Below are 23,800 nucleotides of genomic sequence, written 5' to 3'. Positions count from 1 at the left end.
CTCTTAGTGTTTCAGCTTGCTTAGCGAAGCTTCCGTCTGGAACTGCAGTGCCAGGCAGAGTGCGCGACATTCCTTCACCATATCCATGCTGCTGGAAAACATTTTTATTAAAGAGAAATGTGCTGCTTGTATTTGTGAACTTTTTTGGCGATACGCTGGCCATTAGCCATAAAGGGCTTGTTTTACAGACATTTTATATGTGCTAAGGCCATAAAAATGGAGACGCTGTATGTGAATGGATATTAGAAAACGTCTGATTTTCCAGCATATATGCGGGAAGGTATGGCCAAACAGCACTCCGCTTTTCTCGAAGCGAGTCATTGCTTTTTGCGATTCCTGCTGTAAAATTACCTAACCACTCGTTCTTAGTAAGCGCTCACGCGAAATTTTGACCTTTCGTTAAATTATTTTTACTCCATGCGTCCCCTCAACACGATAAATAGAAGCGACTGTCGGCAGTAGGCGAAGCCAGCGGCGCGGGCAAGTACCCTGACGGCACGGCGAACGTTTCGAGGTTTCGTCGTGACGTCACGACGAAACCTGCCGTGCCGCCTTGCGACCATCTCAACCCCGCTGGGGACGTTCGCCCAGCTACGGTCACCCACCCTCACTACTTCGTCTGGTTTGCCCTGTCTTGCAGTGGGGGCAGGAGAGGGGAAGAGTGCCTGGATGGTGGAGAGAGAGAGAATTAGAAGAGAGGAAAGGCAGGGAGGTTAACCAGACGCATGTCCGGTTTGCTACCCTGCACTGGGGGAAGGGGGTATAGGGATGAAAAGAGAGACAGGAGAGAGAGAACGCAGTTGCCTCGAGCGGCCAGTCACGCGGCAATTTTGCGTGCATTCGCGGGCTTCTTTCACGCTCGGAAAAACACTTTTATGTTGCACGCATTGAGCAACAGAAAGCTATATCGGGAGTTTTTCATAGTGCTGTACAATTTTCTCATTGGCACTTTTCATGTAATTATAATAATTGAGAAGTTGATTAACTAATTAAGACTTATTATGTAATTATGTGGAATGAAAAAAATAATCTGAGTATCTCCAAGCGACGGCAAACAGCATTACCTTGGTTCTGTTGAGCTAGGTGGCATTTGCACATTTTTGAAGTTTGGCTAAAGTTACGTGGGACACCCTGTATATCTACGAAACGTATTTGAGGAATCAGCGGCGGTAGGTGGCGTTTAGCTGCCGTGCTGTGCTGTTGAGTATCAGAATATGTTTGCGTTTGCATCATTTGCATTCCTTGCTATGACTAACGAAGGAAGACAACGTAGACGACTTAGACGACGTGAGAACAATTTTGTATGGCTTGTCGCCCACGCAGGAAAATAACAGATGTGCCATTCAGCTCACGATCCAGTGCCTCTACAGTCCATGCATTATTTGTTCGCCGAAAATATGCGGATACAAAGTATCACGCCAACCATCCATGTATGTGAATTTAATTCGCGTGTATACTAGTGAGCATTTTTTTTTTTCCGCCAGTTCCATTCGTATATGGTCAACTGCGAACGCCAGGACCAGTGTCACGAAGGCATTTCGACATGCCTCACACTACCGTGTACGCATTCTTTTCGAGTGCATTGGTTTACAGTTTGGTTCACTCCGCTGTAAGCTGTTGTCCTGCATTAGCAGCGGGTCGTTAGCGTTTTGGAGCGCATGCATTCCAGCATTTGAAGACTGCGTATGCCGATAGCCACGTCACATGCATCGGCACGCATGTTTAAATTACTCATATGTCCACTTGTTGCGCGTGCACTGCTAGTGTCCTGTGGCAGCGCTTGTTCTGAAAGCTTCGAAGTCACAGGGGCGTAGCCAGGGGGGGGGGGGTGGTTATTCTGAGATTCAGAATAACAATTCTGAATCTGTTGACGTGAAGGCAAATGACGGCTGCACGCTCGCACACAGCGGAAGACACAGCGGCCCATGCACTCGCCGCAGGAATGCAACCCTCTCGTATGAGGGAGCAGGGCGGCGAAAGCTTCCGAAAAAGAAAAAAAAAAAAAAAGCATTACGCGTTTTTGCGCGTACTGAAGTTTTCTAGCGCAAAGACGCAGCGAACAAGCTATTGCTATGGGAGTAGGTATAGCCTGGTCACGCATGCATTTTCACGTGTATAGCCGGCCTTGACTTGTGAAACGCACTTCGCCCCGACGAGGACGACGCCATCTACGCTTAACGAAGATTAACAATTAATGATGTCTTCTCCGATCGGGCGGGTCGTCTCAATGATGCGTTTTCGAAGACTGGTCCATTCAGTGGCGCGATGAGAGACCGTTGCTCCTAACGCCCACTGTACCTGTCGTACTTACTGTAATTTACTGAGCTTACTTTACTTTTTAGTTAATTTCTGCACAAGCACACGCGAGGGGGGGGTCCCATGTCTTTGATATACATGTATAGAGTCTGCTTTAACTACCGATATTTATTGTCGATCATGCCACGTTGAGGAAAGCAGACGCTTGCCCCCCCCCCCCCCCCCCCCCCCCCCCCCCCCCCCCGAAAAACATTTCTGGCTACGCCCTCGAACCATCTACACTCATGCGTGTGTTCAACATATATCCGCAGGATGGACTTGCCGGCGTTGGTTGAGCATTGTGGAAGAAGAAACAGCGCAACACAAGGACGACGAAAAAACATGGACCACACCATGAAGCGCTGGTGTAGTTCATGCTTTTTCGTTGTGCTTGTGTTTGTGCTGTTTCTTCTTCCACGATACAAGCACACCACAGGTGCACAAAAGTTTCGGGGGATGGGGGGTTAACTTTTTTTTCCCCCTTTCCTCTCAGTGTCAGTGGCACAGTGCGTTGCCCCGTATTGTGCACGTTTATTCATCTGCTTCTCACAGAAAATGTCGAAGAAACGCCCACCAAAACCAGGCACATTTGTAAACTTAACTGGGCAAGACGAAGCTCCATAGAAAAAAAAAGTGTGGTATATTGAAGGCTTTCAGTATTTTTCTTCACTCCAAAATGGTTGCGCTCTCGTGGCTTTAATGTACAGAGATAGTGCCGTGTTAGTTAAAAAGCACGAATTTCTGAATTCCTGGCTAAAATAAGCTTGTGAAATTATTTAGGTGCTAGAATCCAGGGTTTGTAGTGATCCTTGAAAACCCTTTATTTCTAAAATGCCATTTTCAAGGCGTTGAAAACCCTTGAATTTTTAGAAGTACTGAAAGGTCCTTAAATTTGTACACTTGGCTAGACTTAGCAGACATTGCCAAGGGCTTTTTTTTTTTTTTTTCCTCTGTACGTGTCACAGAGAATTGTCTGTGGAGCTAATAGAAGGAAGGTGACATTCTTCAAGTGGAAATTACAAAGGAGCTGCGGATACAAGTTTTAGGCACATGGAACCGGTACCAAGTGTACTTGGAGGAGCAGAAGAAGCAGAAAGCTCAACAGTTGAGGCATTCAATGAGAGGCCGTGTTGCAGAGTAAATCAAGAGCTACAGACACAATAAAAAGAAACTAGAAATGACCATTGCTTACATGATGGTGAAAAGCTGGGGCAACAAATGACATCACATACACTGTCAAATCAAACACTATTCAAAAACTGCAAATGTTGCAGGTCCAAGCAGTTAATTGTGCTATTGCTGAAAACTTTGAGCGCTTTCTTGAAATACCTCCTTGTGTGTGCGTTAAGGCACTGCGTGTGTTTAGTGATGGGCGGTGAAAGGCAAATTAACAGTGTTTCAAATGATTGAAATCAGTGAAATGCTATTTGTTTTTGTTTTTTTTTTTTGCATTAAAATTAACGATGTCGTTGCTGAACAAGTTATTGCATGTCCAAGCTACTAAACACATAGCATGAGGTCCTTGAAGTTACTAAGTAGGGGCTTCAAAAGTCCTTCAAAACGTTTGAATTTTTACCTTCAATATTGCTACGAACCCTGTAGAACAAGTGTCATGGGGTAGAAAGCTTGGCTGAACAGGGACTTATACGCAGAGCACAGGAAAACTAGAAATGCAGTAGTAGGCATGGAGGGCCTTGAAATAAATGTGCCACATCTGGTCGTCTACCTTATGTTTCTGCACTGACTGTCGCATTTTTAATACAAGTGCGCTTTCTGTTTTACTCCAATAAAAGCAACATTACCAACTCCAGTGTGGGGCAGTCCTTCAGCCAGTGCAGAACTCTTTCTGTACTTCCCAGTCAACTCTGTCATTTGTCCAGCATTGTAGTACAAGATTTGTTAAAGACGATGAGCAACACGAGAACAACGTGAAAGCAGGAGCCAACGTTTTGACAAGTGCACTTGTCTTCTTCAAGTCCATGCCTTGAAGAAGACAAGTGCACTTGTTGAAACGTTGGCTCCTGCTCTCAACTTGTTCTCGTTTTGCTCATCGTCTTGAATTTCCATCTCCCGCATTCCCCGCGTTTTCCCAAGATTTGTTAAACTGGTTTAGCAGAATATGAGCACTATACTCATAAATTAGCTGTTTATTTGTATGCACAAGTTCAGGTCCTCAGTTTGGTTGCATGTCAAATTGACATACCTCAATTGATACAAGAAACAATTTTACTACAATTTAATAAAATCCAAACAGTAATAATCATCACAACAATATAATGACATGCATTTCTTTTGGTATGTATACAGCAGATGTCTTGGCACTGTATAAATTCAACTATGCATCACAAGTACTGTGTCCTGACCACTATTATTCACAGGTGTAAAACCATCACTGCAATTTTTCAACAAATATCACAGTGATTAGTGGCATATGTTTTGTAACTGCTTTACATGAGCATAATGAACACAAATGGTTCCTGTGTACCTACACATGACTAGTGCTACCTGAGTACTATTACTCACAGGTGTAAAACCAACACAGCAGTTCTTAAAAAAATATCACAGAACTTAGTGACGTACCTGTTGCAACTCCCTTGTAAGAGCAAAATACAAACACGTGAACACACAGAAAGCTTGCAGTGGGCCTACATGAAAATACTACCGCCTCAGTACTGATTCACAAGTGTAAACCCAACCAAGCAGTTCTTTAAAGAATATCACAGTGCTTAGTGACATACATTTTGTAACTGGCTTATATAAGCTTTATACAAACATGAGAACATACACAAAGCTAGCGGTGCACCTACATAGAAGTGTGGCCACCAGAGCACTATTATTTGCAGGTGTGAGCTCAACAAAACAGTTCGTTATAGCAACACACATTTTGTAACTGCCTTATATAAGCTTAGTACAAACACATGAATGCAAAAAAAAAAAAAAAATCAAAAGCTTGCTCTATGCCTACACAAAGAGACCAACACAACTGATAAACACCACTTTGAAGACACATGTGACTGTGGCAAAGCGCAGTGCTGTGCCAGTGGAAACTGCCATCCACAAAAGTATTGAGCAATGCTTAAACCACACGCAATAAAGTGCTAAAAGATTGCATCTAACGTACCTATATTTTAATTCAAATTTCTTGAATGTAGGGCTCTCTTGCAGATAAGGCATCTGATCAAACTAACCTGATTTTACACCTTGTTACGTCTCAACCTGGACCAGTGTATACCTTGGACGTTTCCCACGAGGCAGCCCCTTTCATCAGCGTCGCCCAGACGGCGACAGCACCCGACACCAACCCTGACAAGCTGAATGCCACGAAGATGCCACGGATTGAGGCGAGAGGCCAACCTCGAGGAATTACTACCGTGGGAACGGTGACGATTGATCTCGGTTTCCCAGATGGCCACAGAGTTGCAGTAAATGTGAGGGCGAGGATGCAATATTAGAGGCGGAGTTCTGTGAACAATACAACTCCTCTGATTGGCCGCACCAAGGTCAGCAGTCCTAGGGAAGACGAAGTGATTAAAAGCGGAGACGTGCGGTGCAGTGGGTGGTGCTGACATGACGTGATACGAACTCAGACGTTGAATATGCTCCTGATGGAGTGGGCTTCCATACCAGGGGCCAGTGTACAAAATGTAAATTAAATCATTTTTCCTTATTCCTACTACTGGATGTATTCATCGATGGGCTTGGTGGATTATAGGCCCAAATGCCACCTCAAGCCGCAACAAACTGGTTGGCCGCGTGAGATCAGGAAGGCAGTCCTCACGATCTGGGATCGGCAGAACCTTGGAACCTTTGCAAGCTCGAAGTAATCTGCAGACGGAAAAGCGACTTCTGTGGATCCGGGATCAGCAGAGCTCCTCTTCGTGGCTCAGGGAGGCACAACCATCACAGTAACGGCGTGGAGTCTTCGACGACACAAGGAAACAGGAAAGAAGAGCAGCAGAAGGCAGCAGTCCTCGCGATCTGGGATCGGCGGACCTGGGAACGTGGCTCCGGGAGACACGGACTTCACAAGCTCGAGGTTGGGTGAGTGCTTGAGAGACCATGTTTTGCTGGACGATAAGGACAGGGTTCTATCGTGCAATTAGCTGTGATTAAGCGCCAGCGGGTGTGCGGTCAATACAGGGGAAATTGTAGCCAGCTCTCGAAAAGCATGGATATCACAGTGTTAAAGAAAGAGGAGCTGTTGCTGTTAGCAGCAGAGCTTGGTATAGATATTAGCCATAAGTTGAGAAAGCCCGAAATTCGGACTGCGATTGACGAAGTGGGTTTCGATGAGGACTATCTCACGGATGCCTGGGAAAGGATATGTCGCGAGAAGGAAGAGAAGGAGCGTGAGGAAAGAAAAGGCGGAAGAGAAGGAGAAGCAGAAAAAGAGGAGACAAAAGCAGGCAGAAATTGAGCTCCAGAAAATACAACTAGAGCACGCGAGATTAGCGCGCGGGGCGGATGTGACGCCACCACAAACGAAAAGCGAGAAATTGACGAGTTTGCTTCAGCCGTACAAAACAGGTGATGACATCGGTCTCTACCTGATTAATTTTGAGCGCATTTGTGAGAAGCAATCATTTCACCAAAACACATGGCCGGAGTGGTTGCTTGCGTTGTTGCCGGCAGAAGCCTCGCAGGTTGTAGCCTGACTGAGCGCAGACGAGGCAAGCGTCTACAGTTCAGTGAGGTCGAGTTTGCTCGCCAAATACAAGCTTTCCACTGAGGAATTTCGGAGGAGATTTCGTCAAGAAAGAAAGAAGCCTAATGAAAGCTTCGTTGAGTTTGCGTGTAGCCTGAAGGATCATTTTTCAGAGTGGGTGAAAGACCACTCACAGTCATGCTCCAAATGTGGTCATCACTCATGCTCTTTTGATCACATGCTCTGGTTGTGCCCAGCCCTTAACGCCTCTCCACCCATCACGAAAGAGCAATGGGAGGAATCCCTCAAGAGCAGCAATCTTCAAATTCAACTCCAGGCTGTCCAGAGGGCCCACGACATCGCGACGGGACTTGGTCTCCCGGTCCCATCGTGGGCGGAGCCATCGACTTAATCTGGGGGAGCCTTCGGCTCGCCTAGATCTCAGTTCCTCAGGACTCAAATAAAGTTCTTGTCATGTCATGGGTGAAAGGAGCAGGGGAGGATAACGTGAGTAAGCTGTCAGATTTAATCTGCTTAGAGAAGTTTTACGAGACCCTGACGGATAACGTGCACCTTTGGGTTAAGGACAGGCAGGAAGGCTTGGCCGTAAAGAGCGCAGCACAGCTGGCCGATTAGTATGTGACAAGCCGTGGCTTCAAGCCACAGAGCAGTAATGCACAGTACTATCAAAGACCACGGCCACAAGCTTACCGTCAAGGGGAGCAAACCACAAAAAAGAATGAGATGACACTAGTCGCAGTTCGGCGCACACCGAAGGCATGGCAAAAGCATCTGAAAAGGGTAGAAAGGAACCCAGAAATCATTCGGAAGAGCTCGAATCGAGAGTTCAGTTGGCATGTTATCACTGCAAGGAAATGGGTCACTTCGCCCGAAACTGCCCAAAGAAAAGACCAGTATTCGCTTGCATAAACAATCATATGAGTAACCTCGATCTCCTGAAGCTATACATGATGGATTTAATGGTAAATGGCAAAGAGTGTAGGGTACTCAGGGAACCCACGGCCACCATGGATGTCATCCATCTGAAGTAAGTGAAAAGTGAAGACTACGTGTCTGAATGCACGTAGATAAGGCAGGCCATCAGCGAAGACTCAGTGTATTTACCGATGGAAAAGGTACAGTTTGAGGGACCTTTTGGAGATATCAAGACAGTGGCAGCAGTCTCTAATGGGCTACCGGAGGGCTACCCTTAACTTTTCTCGAACAGTTCAGAGTCGCTACTAAATAAAAGGGGGTGCACATTTGCTGAAGCCGAGGTCATGGCTTTGATGAGGTCCAAAGCACGCGAGCTAGCTCAGCAGCTGTGTTACGACGAGGAACAAAGTGCAAAAAAGGCGAATGAAACAGCTAGTTTAGTTAAGACTTAGTAAAACAGACTTAGTTAAGCCCGAGGAGGAAATCCTTTCGATTTCCCGGACAGAAAATCAGGAAAGGAGTCATGCTCATCAGAAACCGACAAGTGGAGAAAAAAAAAGCACTCAACAGGAAAAGAAAGCGATTTCTAGGGGTCTGTGTTAGCGCCGACCGTGCATAGCTAGGAGCGCATGCTAAGTGTTGACAGGGAAATGCTAAGAATGGCACAGCAAAATGACTCGACGGTAGCGGTTCTGAACAGCGGAACCAGCGACGGCGTGTCATCAAAAAACATTTCTTTTAAAGTGAGAAACGGTGTCCTATACCGTAAGTACCGAGATAGGCGAGGGCAATCTTACAATCAATTGGTTGTGCCGGCACCGTATCATAGGGACTTGCTGAGGTTTTGTCATGAACACTCGTGGGCAGGACACCTAGGTATAAATAAGACAAAGAAAAGGCTCCTGCAGGAATTTTATTGGCCGGGTTGTTTCAGAGAAGCGCAGGATTTCGTCTGCACTTGTGAGACTTGTCAGAGAGCAAGCAAGTCTAACGACAAATGGAAAGCACCAATGGTAAAGGTGCCCATTATTTCAGAGCCCTTCCGCAGAGTTGTGGATTTGGTGGGGCCGTTGCCGAAAACAAAAGCGGGAAACCGATACATTCTCACCTTATTGTGCCCGGCAACAAAGTTTCCTGAGGCAGTTGCCTTAAAAGAGGCAACTTCGGTTGAAGTAGTGGATGCTCTGCTTTCTATTTTTCGCACCTCGGTTTCCCGGCAGAAATGCAATCAGACCAGGGAACAGTTTTCATGAGCGCACTCATGACAACATTTCTCGAGAAATGCAGCGTTAGAATTTTGCGTAGCTCTGTCTATCATTCTCAGAGCAACAGCGTACAACAGAGATGGCATGCCGTCCTCAAGAAAGTTTTGAGAGCGGTTTGCCATGAAAGGAAGTGTGACTGGGACTGTTGCCTACCGGGCACACTTTTTGAGCTGCGCACAGTGCCACACGAGGGAACAGGGTTTGCCCCAGCAGAGCTGGTATATGGCCGAAACCTTGAAGGTCCCCTAAGGCTAATTCGCGAGCTATGGGAGGACGATCGGGTGCCAAAAATAGTGTGGTCGAGTATGTGTTGGACCTAATGCAAAGGTTACATAGGTCTCGCGAGATCGTCAAGTGTAACCTAGAAGCAGCGCAAGACGCTTCAAAGCGACATTATGACAGAAATGCGAGGAAGTGATCATTCGAAACTGGTGACAAAGTGATGATCTTGCGGCCAAATCACAAAATAAACTGGAAGTCCACTGGGATGTACCCGCCGAGGTAGTTGATTGCATTTCAGAGGTGCATTACACTGTGAGGTTGCGTAGACGTAGACGTGAGGAACGAGTTTATCATGTGAACTTAATGAAACCCTTCTTTGAGCGAACAGCAATTGTCAGCATAGCTATGAATGTTTCAGAGGACGTTCCTCTAGAGTTACCTTGTTTTCGTGGGAAAACGGGCCCTAGTCCCAGCAAACCACAAATATCCATTGGACGTACCACAAAAGACCAAATATCCAAGACATTTAACGACGTCTAGTTTACATCTATAGTATGTTCGACTAGTACGTGGCAGTCAAAGTTCATCCAAATGACATCGTATGTATTTGTGATTTGGACACCTCTTGCATATTCAAAGCTTTCACACATTGATCGTACATTGTGCATTGTGAGCAGATGCACGCACTATGCCGTAGAAATACAAGCAAGTTGTCTCTAATGCCTAACAATGGGAAGCTAGGAGAGCAAAAGTCGCGCTGTTGCCTGTAACAGCCCTGCAGCGGGGCATTTACTTTGTTTTTTGACGTCATCATCACTGTGAATGTTTGAGATCCTACGAGAGGGAAAATGTGTACCTGAATTTCGAAATATTCATCTGTTCATTCTGAAAAGATTCAACTGTAGTATTAAAGCCCAGAATTTCAGTTATGACCACATTTATATTCCAATTTAGCACGACCTCTACACGCACTGCTGGAGGTCTAGTAACGTTGCTGCTGGACACCGCACGCAAAGCCAATACTTTCGGCATTTTTTCTCTATGCTTTCGGTCTCGGTTACGTCATTTTTTTTCTCATACAAAAATGCTTTATTTTTTGGTTATATCTATTAGTACACTGTTGAAAATACATAATCTTTAAGTTGCTGATATATTACAACAGTTTATAAACAAAAAAATGTCACAGTTTCACCCTAAGGGTGAAGCAATGAATGCGATAGCAACACAGCAATGTGACACGAAGTAAGGTGAGCGGCTTTGGTAGCAATATGAATTGTAGTAAACATGAGCTGATTAAGTAAGCAGGTGTGCTGCGGCGTAAGTAGACCGACATGAAGAGAGACTCGATGACCACGAGAAGGCACGTGTGAAACGGTGGTGTTGATGAGAAGCGCTTCCCGTGGGCAGCGCGTGCGAAGGGACACACCTGTAGCGCTGCACTGCCGATCCGGGCAGCATTACATGTGTAGCGTGCGTTGGAAAATGTGGCCCGACTATTACTAACTGAATGAACAAGCGTGGTGTGAGCGCGCACAAGCAAACATAAATAGATCACACTGAATGACCGCAGACAACGACTGTCAAAACGCTGGCAGCAAGCGCATATACATCGCAGCGGGCGAAGGTACGTGCGGTCTATCGCTTCAACGGAAACTGAGCGGCGAATGCACAGCGCATAGAAAAGGTCAGAGCTGTGTGGAGATAAGAGACAGTGCGGCCGGCGAGCGACGAGCGCGGTTGTTGGCAGAGCAGGCCATGCACTTTTGGTCATTAGTATGTGATATTACCTCCTATTAATCAGTTTTATTCTTTTTAAATATAATTGTGGCACTGTGCCTACTAGTCATTTTCTGAGTGTTAACACCCTTTTCTCGTTACTTTTGTTTTAGTGAAGTTAATTTTCAAGAATCTGTTTTTATTTTATTTTTTAGATCCATGTTACATCTGTTTGTATACAGTTAGAACTTGTAATGAATATTTTCATACATGTGCCTGGCGGGGGGCTGATCATTTTTGTAATAAAGCTTTATGAGTTGTATAAATAAAAAGTAATATTGGTATGACATTGTGAGTTTCATTGGTGTGCTTTACCTAGTGCTTACTGAACTCACTATTTTTCATTTATCCATTGCAGGATTTGTAATGATGCATAATGATCAAAATGCAGATTTACGATTTTGTTAGCACAGTTTTCGCATTTGATGAGCGCTAGAACTATATATAAAAGTTGACAGTCACTTTTGCAAACCTTGAAGAGGATGAAGAAAGAAGCCTGCGCACTCACGAAGCATTAATTAAATTATTTGTCATTCTCATTCGAATGCGTTGTTACTTCCTAATGTTTTCTCCTACCAAAGTTGTGGGTTCGAGTGCCTTAATTACCTGTGCCTTAATTAACTTCGTCATAATTAACACCAATGGTTGCGGGCTCTGCTCCCACCAAAGGTCGAGGGTTTAAGTGCTTTAATTCATTGTATCTTAATTAACTTTGCCTTAATTAACGCCAAAAGTCGTGGGTTCGACTTCCACCAAAGGTCGAGGGTTCGAGTGCCTTAATTAACTCTGCTTTAATTAACTTGCCTTAAGTACCTTTGCCCTAATTAACACCCAAGGTAGTGGGTTCGACTCTACCTTCACCATGTCAATTGGAATCCAACTTGGAGATAACTTGGGGATGTGGCCGGTTCGCCCACATCTCCAAGTGGTTTCGACTCCCAACAAAGGTCATGGGTTAGAGTGCCTCAATTAACTCTATCTTAATGAACTGTGCCTTAATTTGCTTTGACCTAATTAACACCAAAGGTCGTGGGTCTGACTCCCACCAAAGGTCGAGGGTTTAATCCCCGATTTTTGTGCCATTGAATTTTTGTGCTGTAATGCTGGGCATTGAATTTTTCGACCATTGAGCCATCTAAGGATTTCACCTTAATGAGTGTTGCAATTTATATTTTCACATTCACACGTTTACGCTTTAACAAAACATTTCAAGCAAAGTCACCAGCTACATGCCGACAATGGGGGTAGCTGTGCCATTAGTGTGCCTTAACAGATGTACCATCGAGGACAAATTAAATGGAAACAGCGGAGCGTGTGGCCGAAGCATAACTAAAGGTATACGGTGCATGTCGTCGGCCAGTTGTTGTGCACGTGCATAGGGATGTAGTTTTCGAGGAAGAATGCAGCGCTGCTCGTCCTATTGCGATAAACGTCACCCATATTTTGTCCGAAAGTTGTTTTCTCATCTCTCCGCGGCAGTGCCATACCCACCTGGCAGAACACTGTTATGGTGGCAAACACCATCGCTACATCTATAGTGTGATATAGCTGGCACGCTCCCAGCTTGCTAACGTGCGTTGCTTTGCTTTTGTTACCACCATCAAAGCTGCCAGTGTCTAATCATAATTTGAATAGCACAAAAAATGTATTGCATTGGATGCACAACACAGTGCTAGCCACCTTAACAGTAATCACAGATAGGAATGACACTGCAATGGCGGGGTGAGAATACAAGCTTCAAACAAAATACAGGTGACGTAATACACATTAGGAGAAGCAGCCCCGCACTCCGCATCGAAACCACATACATGTGTACAATTGGCTGTCCGCCGCCGCACACTGTGCTTTTAGTTACGCTTTGGCCACACACTCTGCTGTTCGCATTTAATTTGTATTCGATAGTACATCTGCTGTGGCACTTGCAGGTATGCAGCTCATTATAGCGTCAACAGGAACGATCCACTAGATTTTCTATGGACCTCCTGCATCCCCAAAAAGAACATCTATTAGAGGTTACTTATGTCCAGCTGCGACATCCTTTCAACGTTACAGCAACGTGATCTGGATGGGACTTAGATTATCCATGGTACGTATTTGTAATGTTGTTTGGAGAAATGTAGTTATCTATAGGATGTGTGTAATGTCTCAAACATGATGTTCTATGGACATCTATGGTACATTAATGGTTCACTGGGGTGTGGAAGAAGTAATAACACAGGCAGTTAACAAGGAGGCACTAAGTACTGAGAAAGTGGAAGATTTGAAGAGTCTTCTCCAGGATTACGCGGATTGTTTTGAGGAGAAGAAAGGAAGGACTCATTTAACACAACATGACATTGAGCTAACGACTGAAGTGCCTTTTAAGTCAAAAGCATACCACCTATCACCACGGCAGCTAGACATATAATAAAGGCAGAAGTAAAAAGAATGCTTCGTCTTGGTGTGATCAAGGAAGCACACAGTGAATATTGCTCCCCTCTAATGCTAGTTCAGGTACCAGGGAAAGATCCACGGCCATGCATGGATTACCGAAAGTTAAATGTCATCACGAAAGACCAAATCTACCCCTAGTCAAATATACAGGAGAGGGTAGAACTCGTAAGCAGAGCTACATTCATTTCAACCATAGACTTAGTCAGGGGATACTGGCAGGTGCCCTTAACAGAACGAGCCAGTCACTATGCGGCCTTTGTAACACCTTTCGGGGTTTACCAGCCCCTTACCATGAGTTTTGGCTTGAACGTGCCGTTCTGTTTTATCAAGATTGATGGATCAGGTGCTTGAAGGGCTGGAAGAATTTGCGCTGCCCTACCTGGATGATGTGGCCGTGTTTTCTAATGATTGGGAGTCTCATTTGCAACATACCCGGACGGTGCTTGAAAGAATCAGAGGGGCGGGCTTGACTATCAAGGCCGAGAAGTGTCAGTTCGGCCAGGCCCGTGTCATGTATTTGGGGCACGAAATAGGACAAAGAAAATGTGAACCAATGAAAGCCAAAGTGGCGGCAATAGCTAACTTTTCAAGGCCAGTAACAAAAAAGGATGTGCGGTCATTACTGGGAATGGCCAGGTATTACCAGCACTATATTCCAAATCATTCGGAGCTTGCCAGTCCGCTAACTGACAGCCTCCAGAAGCGTGAAACAGAAGTGGTCACTTGGAGCGCCGATAGGGAAGAGGCTTTCCAGAATCTGAAGAAAGCTTTGTCTTCACGGCCTGTGCTTGTCTCGTCAGACTTTCGCCGCGAATTCATTCTCCAGTGTGACGCCAGCAACCGTGGTCTAGGTGTCGTCCTTGCCCAAATTAACGAAAGCAGTGAAGAGCATCCCGTGCTGTATCTTAGTCGAAAACTGGCACCGCGAGAAGAGGCGTTCAGCACCTCTGAGAAATAGTGTTTGCATATTGTGTGGGCCATTCAAAAGCTAGGATGCTATAAAAGAGTTGAATGTTGGGCTAGTTGGTATTTTGACATAAGAACCATCTTGAAATGCAGCGCAATGGGACGGCACAACAGAGAGGAAGACGAACACAGGCGCTAACTAACAACTGATTTATTGAAGCCAGACCCACAGGTATATATGTCCACAAGCTGCGCAGGCGCATCGTTACAACGAATATGGAAACCATCAAAAAGGGGAAGTGATTACATCAGGCGCGAAAGGAATTTCATTTCTGCATTGTATAGTGTAATCGATGTATCGCTTACACACTCTTGACCTGCTTTCCTGATAAAGAAAGCCTCTAACGTTTCACGAGCGGTTTTCTGCTTGCTTTTACCTAGGATTTTTACGCTATGGAAAAGTGGTTCACAAGTGGGACAGCTACTACAATGGTCAGCAAGATGCGTTTTCTCCTTATTAGCTAGACTTCTTGCATGCTCCCTGAGTCGGTCATTGATGCATCGCCCCGTCTGGCCGATGTATACTTTACCGCAGGATAGGGGGATCTCGTACACGACATTGTTGGCACACTTAACAGGACGTTTTTCATGGTTCTTTTTGCAGCCCACATTTTTGTCTGCACAAGTGGTGCGACGGCTTAGCTGAGCAAGCTTCTTGGGGGCTGAAAAAACCAACGGCACGTTAAACCGAGTAGCCACTTTTTTCAGGCAATGTGTCACCTTGTGCATGTACGGAACAACTTCTGGCTTCTGGGAGCCCAGCACGGTTTCCGCGGCATTCTTGCAAGAACGGCGCTTCATTTTTTTGAGGAGCGTTTCAGCAACTGACACGACGACCAACTCAGGGAAGCCGGCTGAAAAAAGCCTTCCCAATTGCAAGTCAAAACTAGCTTGCACATTGTGAACACACGACTTCCGAAGTGCGGATTCCAAACACAGTGCTGCAATGCCTCTTTTAGTTATCTTAGAGTGAGCTGATTTGTATGGGAGGAGCTCTTTTTGGGCCCGCGGGGAATATGCCCGGCACACGTGGCTTTCGCTGAAATGCAGGCGTAAATCTAAAAACTGCAGCTTTCCTTCTTCTGGAAGCTCATATGTAAAAGTCAGCCCTTTGCCATGATTATTGAAATCATCAAGAACACACTTTTGCGCATGTGGATACGAGATGGAGCATTTCTTGTCAAAAAGTATTAAGAAGTCGTCCATATAACGAAAAACTTTAAGGACAGCGTCATTGCTAGCATGAATAAAACGATCGTGTAAAGAGTGATCAATGGAAGATAAAAAGATGTGGCACAACACAGGCGCAATGCAGGAACCAATACAAATGCCTCTTTTTTGCAGATACATCTGGTCGTCAAATTTGATAAAAGTACTCTGAAGGTAAAATTCTAAAAGGGCTAGAAGGTTCTCTACCGACATGCCTGCAGCATTTTGGAAAGAAACAGCACCATTTTCATCAATGCAATCTCTAACTGCAAGAAACAGTTCACGATGAGGCACAGCGTAAAAGAGCTCTTCCACATCAATAGAAAAGGCAAAACCAATGTCATTGTTGTCTTGAAGGAAACGCACAACATCGTCAGAACTTTTCGTGAGGAATGGGTCACTAATCTCAAGGTTATTTAAGACTTTCAACAAAAACTTACTAACACAATGCTGCCACGTGCCCCTTTCGTTCACAATAGTGCGAAACGGTGAATCGGGTTTATGCGTTTTAACACTGCAGAAAATCTGCAATGCGGCACTTTCACTATTTGTTACCTCTCTTGCGAGCCTGTGTAAATCTAAACGCTTGCAAAGTTCTACAGCTTTACTCTTAATTCTTGTTTGACCTTTTTTTACACGAATAAAGTTCTTGTTGACAGCCAAAACAGCTTTTTCGTTATACATGGTTTTTGGCAAGGCGACAAACCCGCCTACCTTATCTGCCTGCAGAATGCAAAGGCCATAATCATTAAAAAATTTCACAATATTTTTCAAAGGGTCTTTAGCAAACATAGGACCAGGTTCTTTTACATTCTTAGAGAGACAGTCAATCCCTTCCAAGAGACAGCGTTCACGGTCTTCCTGCGGGACCTTCGCAGCAATCCGTCGATTCAACGCCGCGAGTTCATGGGGAGGAACAGAAGGCTCCAGTCCAAACTTGGGACCCTTGTCTAGAAGATTCGAGATATTGGGGGGAATGGAAGCTCCACCCATCAGAATTAGGTTTCTCTTACGACATTTCGGATCCTTCGTCTTCGCCACAGTTCCAAGGATCCACCTTAGGTTGTAGCACCACCAGAGTTCTGTCAAACGTGTGGCTTCACGTTTCAGAGAGATGAATTGATTTTCCGCTAGCCATCTTGGGTACCGAGCAAAGGTGGTAACCCTGAGCCAGTCGAAGTATAAACGTACTTGTCGCCAAAGTTCGGAACGTAAAATTTTCACCAGTCTTTTCACATGACCCCAGGATGGTGCAACAGGACCAAGCAAGGCACTTACTTCCAATGGTGTAAAGCCCTTTCTGACGCAGAATCCAAGATACCTTGAACGGCAGGTCGCTGAAACAATGTTCGCCAGGAGCTTGCTGACATCCTGAAGATCGTTATTGGACACACAGAAAGAAGAGCCCGATGCAAAAGAAATATACTTTAAAAGAGTTGAATGTTGGGCTAGTTGGTATTTTGACATAAGAACCATCTTAGAAATGCAGCGCAATGGGACGGCACAACAGAGAGGAAGACGAACACAGGCGCTAACTAACAACTCATTTATTGAAGCCAGACCCACAGGTATATATGTCCACAAGCTGCGCAGGCGCATCGTTACAACGTATATGGAAACCATCAAAAAGGGGAAGTGATTACATCAGGCGCAAAAGGAATTTCATTTCTGCATTGTATAGTGTAATCGATGTATCGCTTACACACTCTTGACCTGCTTTCCTGATAAAGAAAGCCTCTAACGTTTCACGAGCGGTTTTCTGCTTGCTTTTACCTAGGATTTTTACGCTATGGAAAAGTGGTTCACAAGTGGGACAGCTACAACAATGACATTGGTTTTGCCTTTTCTATTGATGTGGAAGAGCTCTTTTACGCTGTGCCTCATCGTGAACTGTTTCTTGCAGTTAGAGATTGCATTGATGAAAATGGTGCTGTTTCTTTCCAAAATGCTGCAGGCATGTCGGTAGAGAACCTTTTAGCCCTTTTAGAATTTTACCTTCAGAGTACTTTTATCAAATTTGACGACCAGATGTAGTATATGCAAAAAAGAGGCATTTGTATTGGTTCCTGCATTGCGCCTGTGTTGTGCCACATCTTTTTATCTTCCATTGATCGCTCTTTACACGATCGTTTTATTCATGCTAGCAATGACGCTGTCCTTAAAGTTTTTCGTTATATGGACGACTTCTTAATACTTTTTAACAAGAAATGCTCCATCTCGTATCCGCATGCGCAAAAGTGTGTTCTCGATGATTTCAATAATCATGGCAAAGGGCTGACTTTTATATATGAGCTTCCAGAAGAAGGAAAGCTGCAGTTTTTAGATTTACGCCTGCATTTCAGCGAAAGCCACGTGTGCTGGGCATATTCCCCGCGGGCCCAAAAGAGCTCCTCCCATACAAATCAGCTCACTCTAAGATAATTAAAAGAGGCATTGCAGCACTGTGTTTGGAATCCGCACTTCGGAAGTCGTGTGTTCACAATGTGCAAGCTAGTTTTGACTTGCAATTGGGAAGGCTTTTTTCAGCCGGCTTCCCTGAGTTGGTCGTCGTGTCAGTTGCTGAAACGCTCCTCAAAAAAATGAAGCGCCATTCTTGCAAGAATGCCGCGGAAACCGTGCTGGGCTCCCAGAAGCCAGAAGTTGTTCCGTACATGCACAAGGTCACACATTGCCTGAAAAAAGTAGCTACTCGGTTTAACGTGCCGTTGGTTTTTTCAGCCCCCAAGAAGCTTGCTCAGCTAAGCCATCACACCACTTGTGCAGACAAAAATGTGGGCTGCAAAAAGAACCATGAAAAACGTCCTGATAAGTGTGCGAACAATGTCGTGTACGAGATCCCCTTATCCTGCGGTAAAGTATACATCGGCCAGACGGGGCAATGCATCAATGACCGACTCAGGGAGCATGCAAGAAATCTAGCTAATAAGGAGAAAACGCATCTTGCTGACCATTGTAGTAGCTGTCCCACTTGTGAACCACTTTTCCATAGCGTAAAAATCCTAGGTAAAAGCAAGCAGAAAACCGCTCGTGAAACGTTAGAGGCTTTCTTTATCAGGAAAGCAGGTCAAGAGTGTGTCAGCGATACATCGATTACACTATACAATGCAGAAATGAAATTCCTTTCACGCCTGATGTAATCACTTCCCCTTTTTGATGGTTTCCATACACGTTGCAACGATGCGCCTGCGCAGCTTGTGGACATATATACCTATGGGTCTGGCTTCAATAAATCAGTTGTTAGTTAGCGCCTATGTTCGTCTTCCTCTCTGTTGTGCCGTCCCATTGCGCTGCATTTCAAGATGGTTCTTATGTCTAGGATGCTATATTCAAGGCACGAAATTTATGGTCGAGAGCGATCATTGCCCTCTTGCCTGGCTGAAGCAAATGTCAGGAAAAAACATGAGACTGCTGAGATGGAGTCTCATTCTGCAGGAATACAACTTCGAAGTCAAGTATAGGAAAGGGAGCCAGAATAAGAATGCAGACAGTTTGAGTCGGGGATTTGAAACAACAATTCGGTAAAAAAGGGGGGTGTTTGTATGTATCGATATCGAATTTAATAAGATAGGCAACTAACTTTTGTCTTGCCGAGGGCTGACCACAACAAAAAAGGGAGAGAGACAGAGATAGAGGTAGAACTTTTCAAAGCGATGCGGGGATCATAGCGTCCGGTAGGCATGTCGCTCGGGCACGCCGACCAGAGTTTGTGTTTGTGTTTTCCTAGGAAGAAGGCCGCGATGACACGAGTGCTGGGACCCCAGCTGCAATGGGTTCTCAACCATCACCTCGGAAGGGAACCTCGACGCTTCTGGCAACTTGACAGCTGGTCACCCTCAGGTCGAATCTCTTGGCGGCGGAGGAGTCTGTTACGTCTAAACCTGAACCAGTGTATACCTTGGACGTTTCCCACGAGGCAGCTCCTTTCATCAGCATCACGAAGATGGCAACAGCGCCCGACACCAACCCTGACAAGCTGACCACCACGAAGATGCCACGGATTGAGGCGAGAGGCCAACTTCGAGGAATTACTACTCTGGGAACGGCGACCATCTCGGTTTCCCAGATGGCCACGGAGTTGCAGTAAATGCGAGGGCGAGGATGCAACATTAGAGGCGGAGTTCTGTGAACAATACAACCCCTCTGATAGGCCATACCAAGGTCAGCAGATTCCCCAGTCGAGCGTCCTAGGGAAGACGAAGGGATTAAAAGCGGAGACGTGTGGTGCAGTGCTAACGTGACCTGATATGAACTCGGACGTTGACTATGCTCCTGATGGAGTGGGCTTCCATACCAGGGGCCAGTGTACAAAATGTAAATTAAATCATTTTTCCTTATTCCTACTACTGGATGTATTCATCGATGGGCTTGGTGGATTCTTGGCCCAAACGTCACCTTGAGCCGCAACAACCTGCTACATGCATACAATGCACTCAGATATAAGTAATTGGTAATACTATTTATAAAAGACGTTTAGAAACTTGATAGTGTGATGAAGATGTATGACTATAAAAGTTGTGTCCCCCTTGTACTTGTTAAAGAGATGTAAGTACGACACTCATTCTTTTTTTTTTTTCACTTTTTGCGTTAATGAACGTCCGGGAACCTCAAACCCCCAAAAAAGATACTGCTGTGTTAATAGTGTTATAATTTTTTATGAAAGCTTTTTTTACACACTAGTTGTATCATGCAGAATAACATGGAAAGTGGTCACATGGAGTGGTCACAGGATATGCATCGGGTCATACAAAATATCTCTTGTCAACAAAAAAAAAAGGAAATGAGGTCAGCACTGATTCTCCATTGATCCCAAATTCTTTGGAAAGCTGTTCCCTATCTGAAACTGATGCTGCTTGTTTCAGTTTCTCCATTTTCAACTTGATTTCATCTCGAATCTTAGGTTACACTCTCCATGTCGAACATGTTGTGCATAACTAGATCACGGTACAAGGCAAGTTCAACAGGATCGCAACACAGTCGGGCCAAAAAATTCTTTAAAACCTGCTTACGAGTGGGCAGCTAAAGAATCTCCTGTAACGGTCATCACAGCACCAAAAAAGCTTTCACAGCCTCTGTCTGTATCAAAGACGATTCCTTCGTTAGCCAGCACTCTCAACACTTGAATGACATCTTCAAAAAATTTTAACCGGGCATTATGCTTCTTCAGGTCAGCTGTGTGACCAACCCCCATCAAAAAGATGCTAGACAGTTTAGAACACTGAGAAGGTACGTGTTTAAGATTGTTAAATAAAATACACTGAGCTTGCCCAATTGCCTCTTTTTGTACCAATCGGGCTGGCAAGTTCTCCGTCATCATAGTACAGGTTGAGAAGAATAACATTTTCTTTGTGTTTGTTAAAAATGGGATGTGAATGAAACCTTGTTCCATCCCAGAAGTCACTAAGTACAGTCAGTCTGCATTCTGCAGGGCTTCCTTACATAGTGAAAATGTTTGGGTGTCTTAGCACATTTTGAAGAAGGTCTGCTAACTTCACAACATAAGCCTTTGCATTCCCTATGAGCTTTACCAGAGTTGGCAGCACATAGATACCCAAATTTCGATATTGTTGCTTTCTCAGGCGGTCGCTTTTGATTTGCTAAATATCAATTGGCACTTCAGCTGCATCAAACATCTTTTTTACCTCTTCAACAACATCAACACCATCTTATGACACCTGTGTTGTACTTCTAGTTGCCTACACAGACCAGTTACTCTAGCAACAGCACTGACAGTCTCTCTACTATCTTCTAATGGGGGAGAGGTCTGTCCCACCATGCGTTCCGCATTGTGGTCGCTATGTGGGCTGGCCGGGGAGGCAACAACCTTTAAACACAATATTTTAAAGCGGCGCTTGTTCTGTGTTATAACACCAAATGTAGTCTTTAACTTACTGCACAAAAACACTGGCTCACAGTCATGGTGAAAAGCTTTTGTATGTTGAACAAATGAGGTGTATGCACTACAAAAAAAGTCACAGTGGTAGCACACATGTTGCCCTACCAGGCCTGGTGCGGTTCCTTCTGACACTGCTGCTGATGCTGACGTGCTGCTGCTTGCCTTGTACACTGTTGCAGCTGCAGTAGACACGGTAGTCTCTGTATCGATTGCAGCCGTGTCATCTGTCATGGTAACTTCATGTGGTATCGGGCTCACTTCTGCAACAGAGATGCCGTTTGCCCCTTGAGGGCTCTCGTCATCAGGGCCAACAATTTCGTAGGCATTGTCTCCTGCATCGAAGGACCAATAAGAACAGCCTGAATTAATAAACATAGCTCTCAAAAATATGGACATTAAAACCTAATCACAAGCTTTGCACATCAGTGACCAGGCTTAATGAATAATACTTGCAGCAGAAGTTACACAATTGTGTGTGCACATTACAGTAAAGCCTCATTAGAAGAGATACTTAAGGGGCACGAGAAACATGTCTTCTGAAACCAAACATTTTTAAAGCACTGAGGAGCCAGGCTAGATCACTTTATTATGCATCATCAATAAAATTTGTTTAGATATATCTGCAGGAATAATTGATCAGGGTGGCTTAAACGGCCCCTAAACCACCTCTCAATATTTTTTAAACATTTCAAGTAAACACGCGCATCGAAATCAGAATGCCGTCACGATTAACGATGCCAAACGCGGCACTGCTACGCACCGCGGGAGGCCCACAAAATGAAGAAAATGACCCCGTGCACCTCTCCGGAGTTTTCCTGCACCCCCCAGGACGTCTTGACGTCACCATGCAGGTTGTCTCTGATGGTGTCACCAGTTTCTGGTGCTGTTGATTGGTCGAATGAGAGTGTACGACTGCCAGCAAGGTCTGGAAGCAATTACACGCGCTCCCTCTTCCTCGTCGCACTGCTCGCCGTGCCAGTGGGGGCAAAGAACAGAAACGCTGACAGAAGGATCTCCCCATGAGGCTCTTCAACACAGCAAGTCACCATACGGTTCCATTGTATTGGCGAGGTCATTAGCGGCACCCCTCACAGGACGACGGGCCGGCACGGCAGCAACAGAGCTCATTGGCAATGGCCTGTTGCGTGACATTTAGAGGTGTACTCGGCGAGGAAAAGACGATACCGTCCAGACGGCGCGTACCAGATGAAAGAGTAAAACTGAGCGGGGACTACTTTTCGATCATCAAACACACGTAACTCCGCTATTACTGCACCATTTTGACAAATTCTCGCGGCTACGTGTTCGTTGCCGTATCGTGTACAACTGCAACACCGCAACTAAATTTCGACCTCTGGGTGGTTTAGGGGCCCTTTAAAGAAGACATTCACAGCACTCTGTTTTAGTGACTGCATATTGTATTAGCTTGCTTCCCAACTTCTGGAGGTTAAGCACTTCACTTTGCAAGCCTCCTTGTTGCTCGCAATATATTTGAGGTGCCCTTAGACGCTCGTCAGCTTCAACTGCCGACACTTCCTGCCCTGCACTGTCCTCGTTGCCCTCCTTTTCTACTTCATGCTTAAGGGGACATGCGCAATTGACTTGTGTGAGGATTGCATGAGCTTTAAGCCCTTCGGAGCACACGAGGTGCACGAAGTGAATGTGTCTGGGTTGCGTCCCTTCGAAATAGTGAAGAATACTTAAAAAGTCATTTTCAGTAACAAAGGTGTCTCTTGTATGCAATGTTGTTAATGTGGCAAACATCGGAAAACCAACCAAACCATTTTCAAATGTCTCCTACAACCAAGTGTCTCTTGTAATAGGATTCTACTGTACTGAATATTTTTCATCTATGGATCATCTGCATGTACATATAGTCACAAAGACATGTTGCGTGGAATGGTGAACCAGGAAACCGCTCGTACTCTTACTTTTTGTCCCAAACATAAGCGGCTGATAACAATATGATAAAGTAGCGGGCAAAGAGGCTAGCATAGAACATGATCCTTTAGCTCTAAACAACTTGATTGCAGTAATGGCTGCATGTGATCTGGGTTGATTCTAACAAACAATACTTAAGGTTGTCCTGTATGTAATTTTATCACTGCGCTTTTTAGATGTACTGCTGGTGGTCCTGGCTGCACGATGCTTGTCATGCTT

General features: G+C 45.1%; 1 long non-coding RNA gene across 1 annotated transcript; it reads right to left on the bottom strand.

Annotated features, from left to right (window-relative positions):
• Positions 1 to 4,427: 4,427 nt before the first annotated feature.
• On the bottom strand, positions 4,428 to 22,169 carry LOC119436041 (uncharacterized). Its single transcript, XR_005188960.2, has 2 exons — positions 20,156 to 22,169; positions 4,428 to 5,495 (listed from the first exon to the last, which is right to left on the bottom strand). It is a non-coding gene; the product is annotated as an uncharacterized LOC119436041 (long non-coding RNA).
• Positions 22,170 to 23,800: the final 1,631 nt, after the last annotated feature.

This window comes from Dermacentor silvarum, chromosome 1 (assembly GCF_013339745.2).
Source record: "Dermacentor silvarum isolate Dsil-2018 chromosome 1, BIME_Dsil_1.4, whole genome shotgun sequence".
In the NCBI taxonomy this organism is placed as follows: Eukaryota; Metazoa; Arthropoda; class Arachnida; order Ixodida; family Ixodidae; genus Dermacentor; species Dermacentor silvarum.
This window is presented reverse-complemented; position numbering and strand designations above follow the sequence as displayed.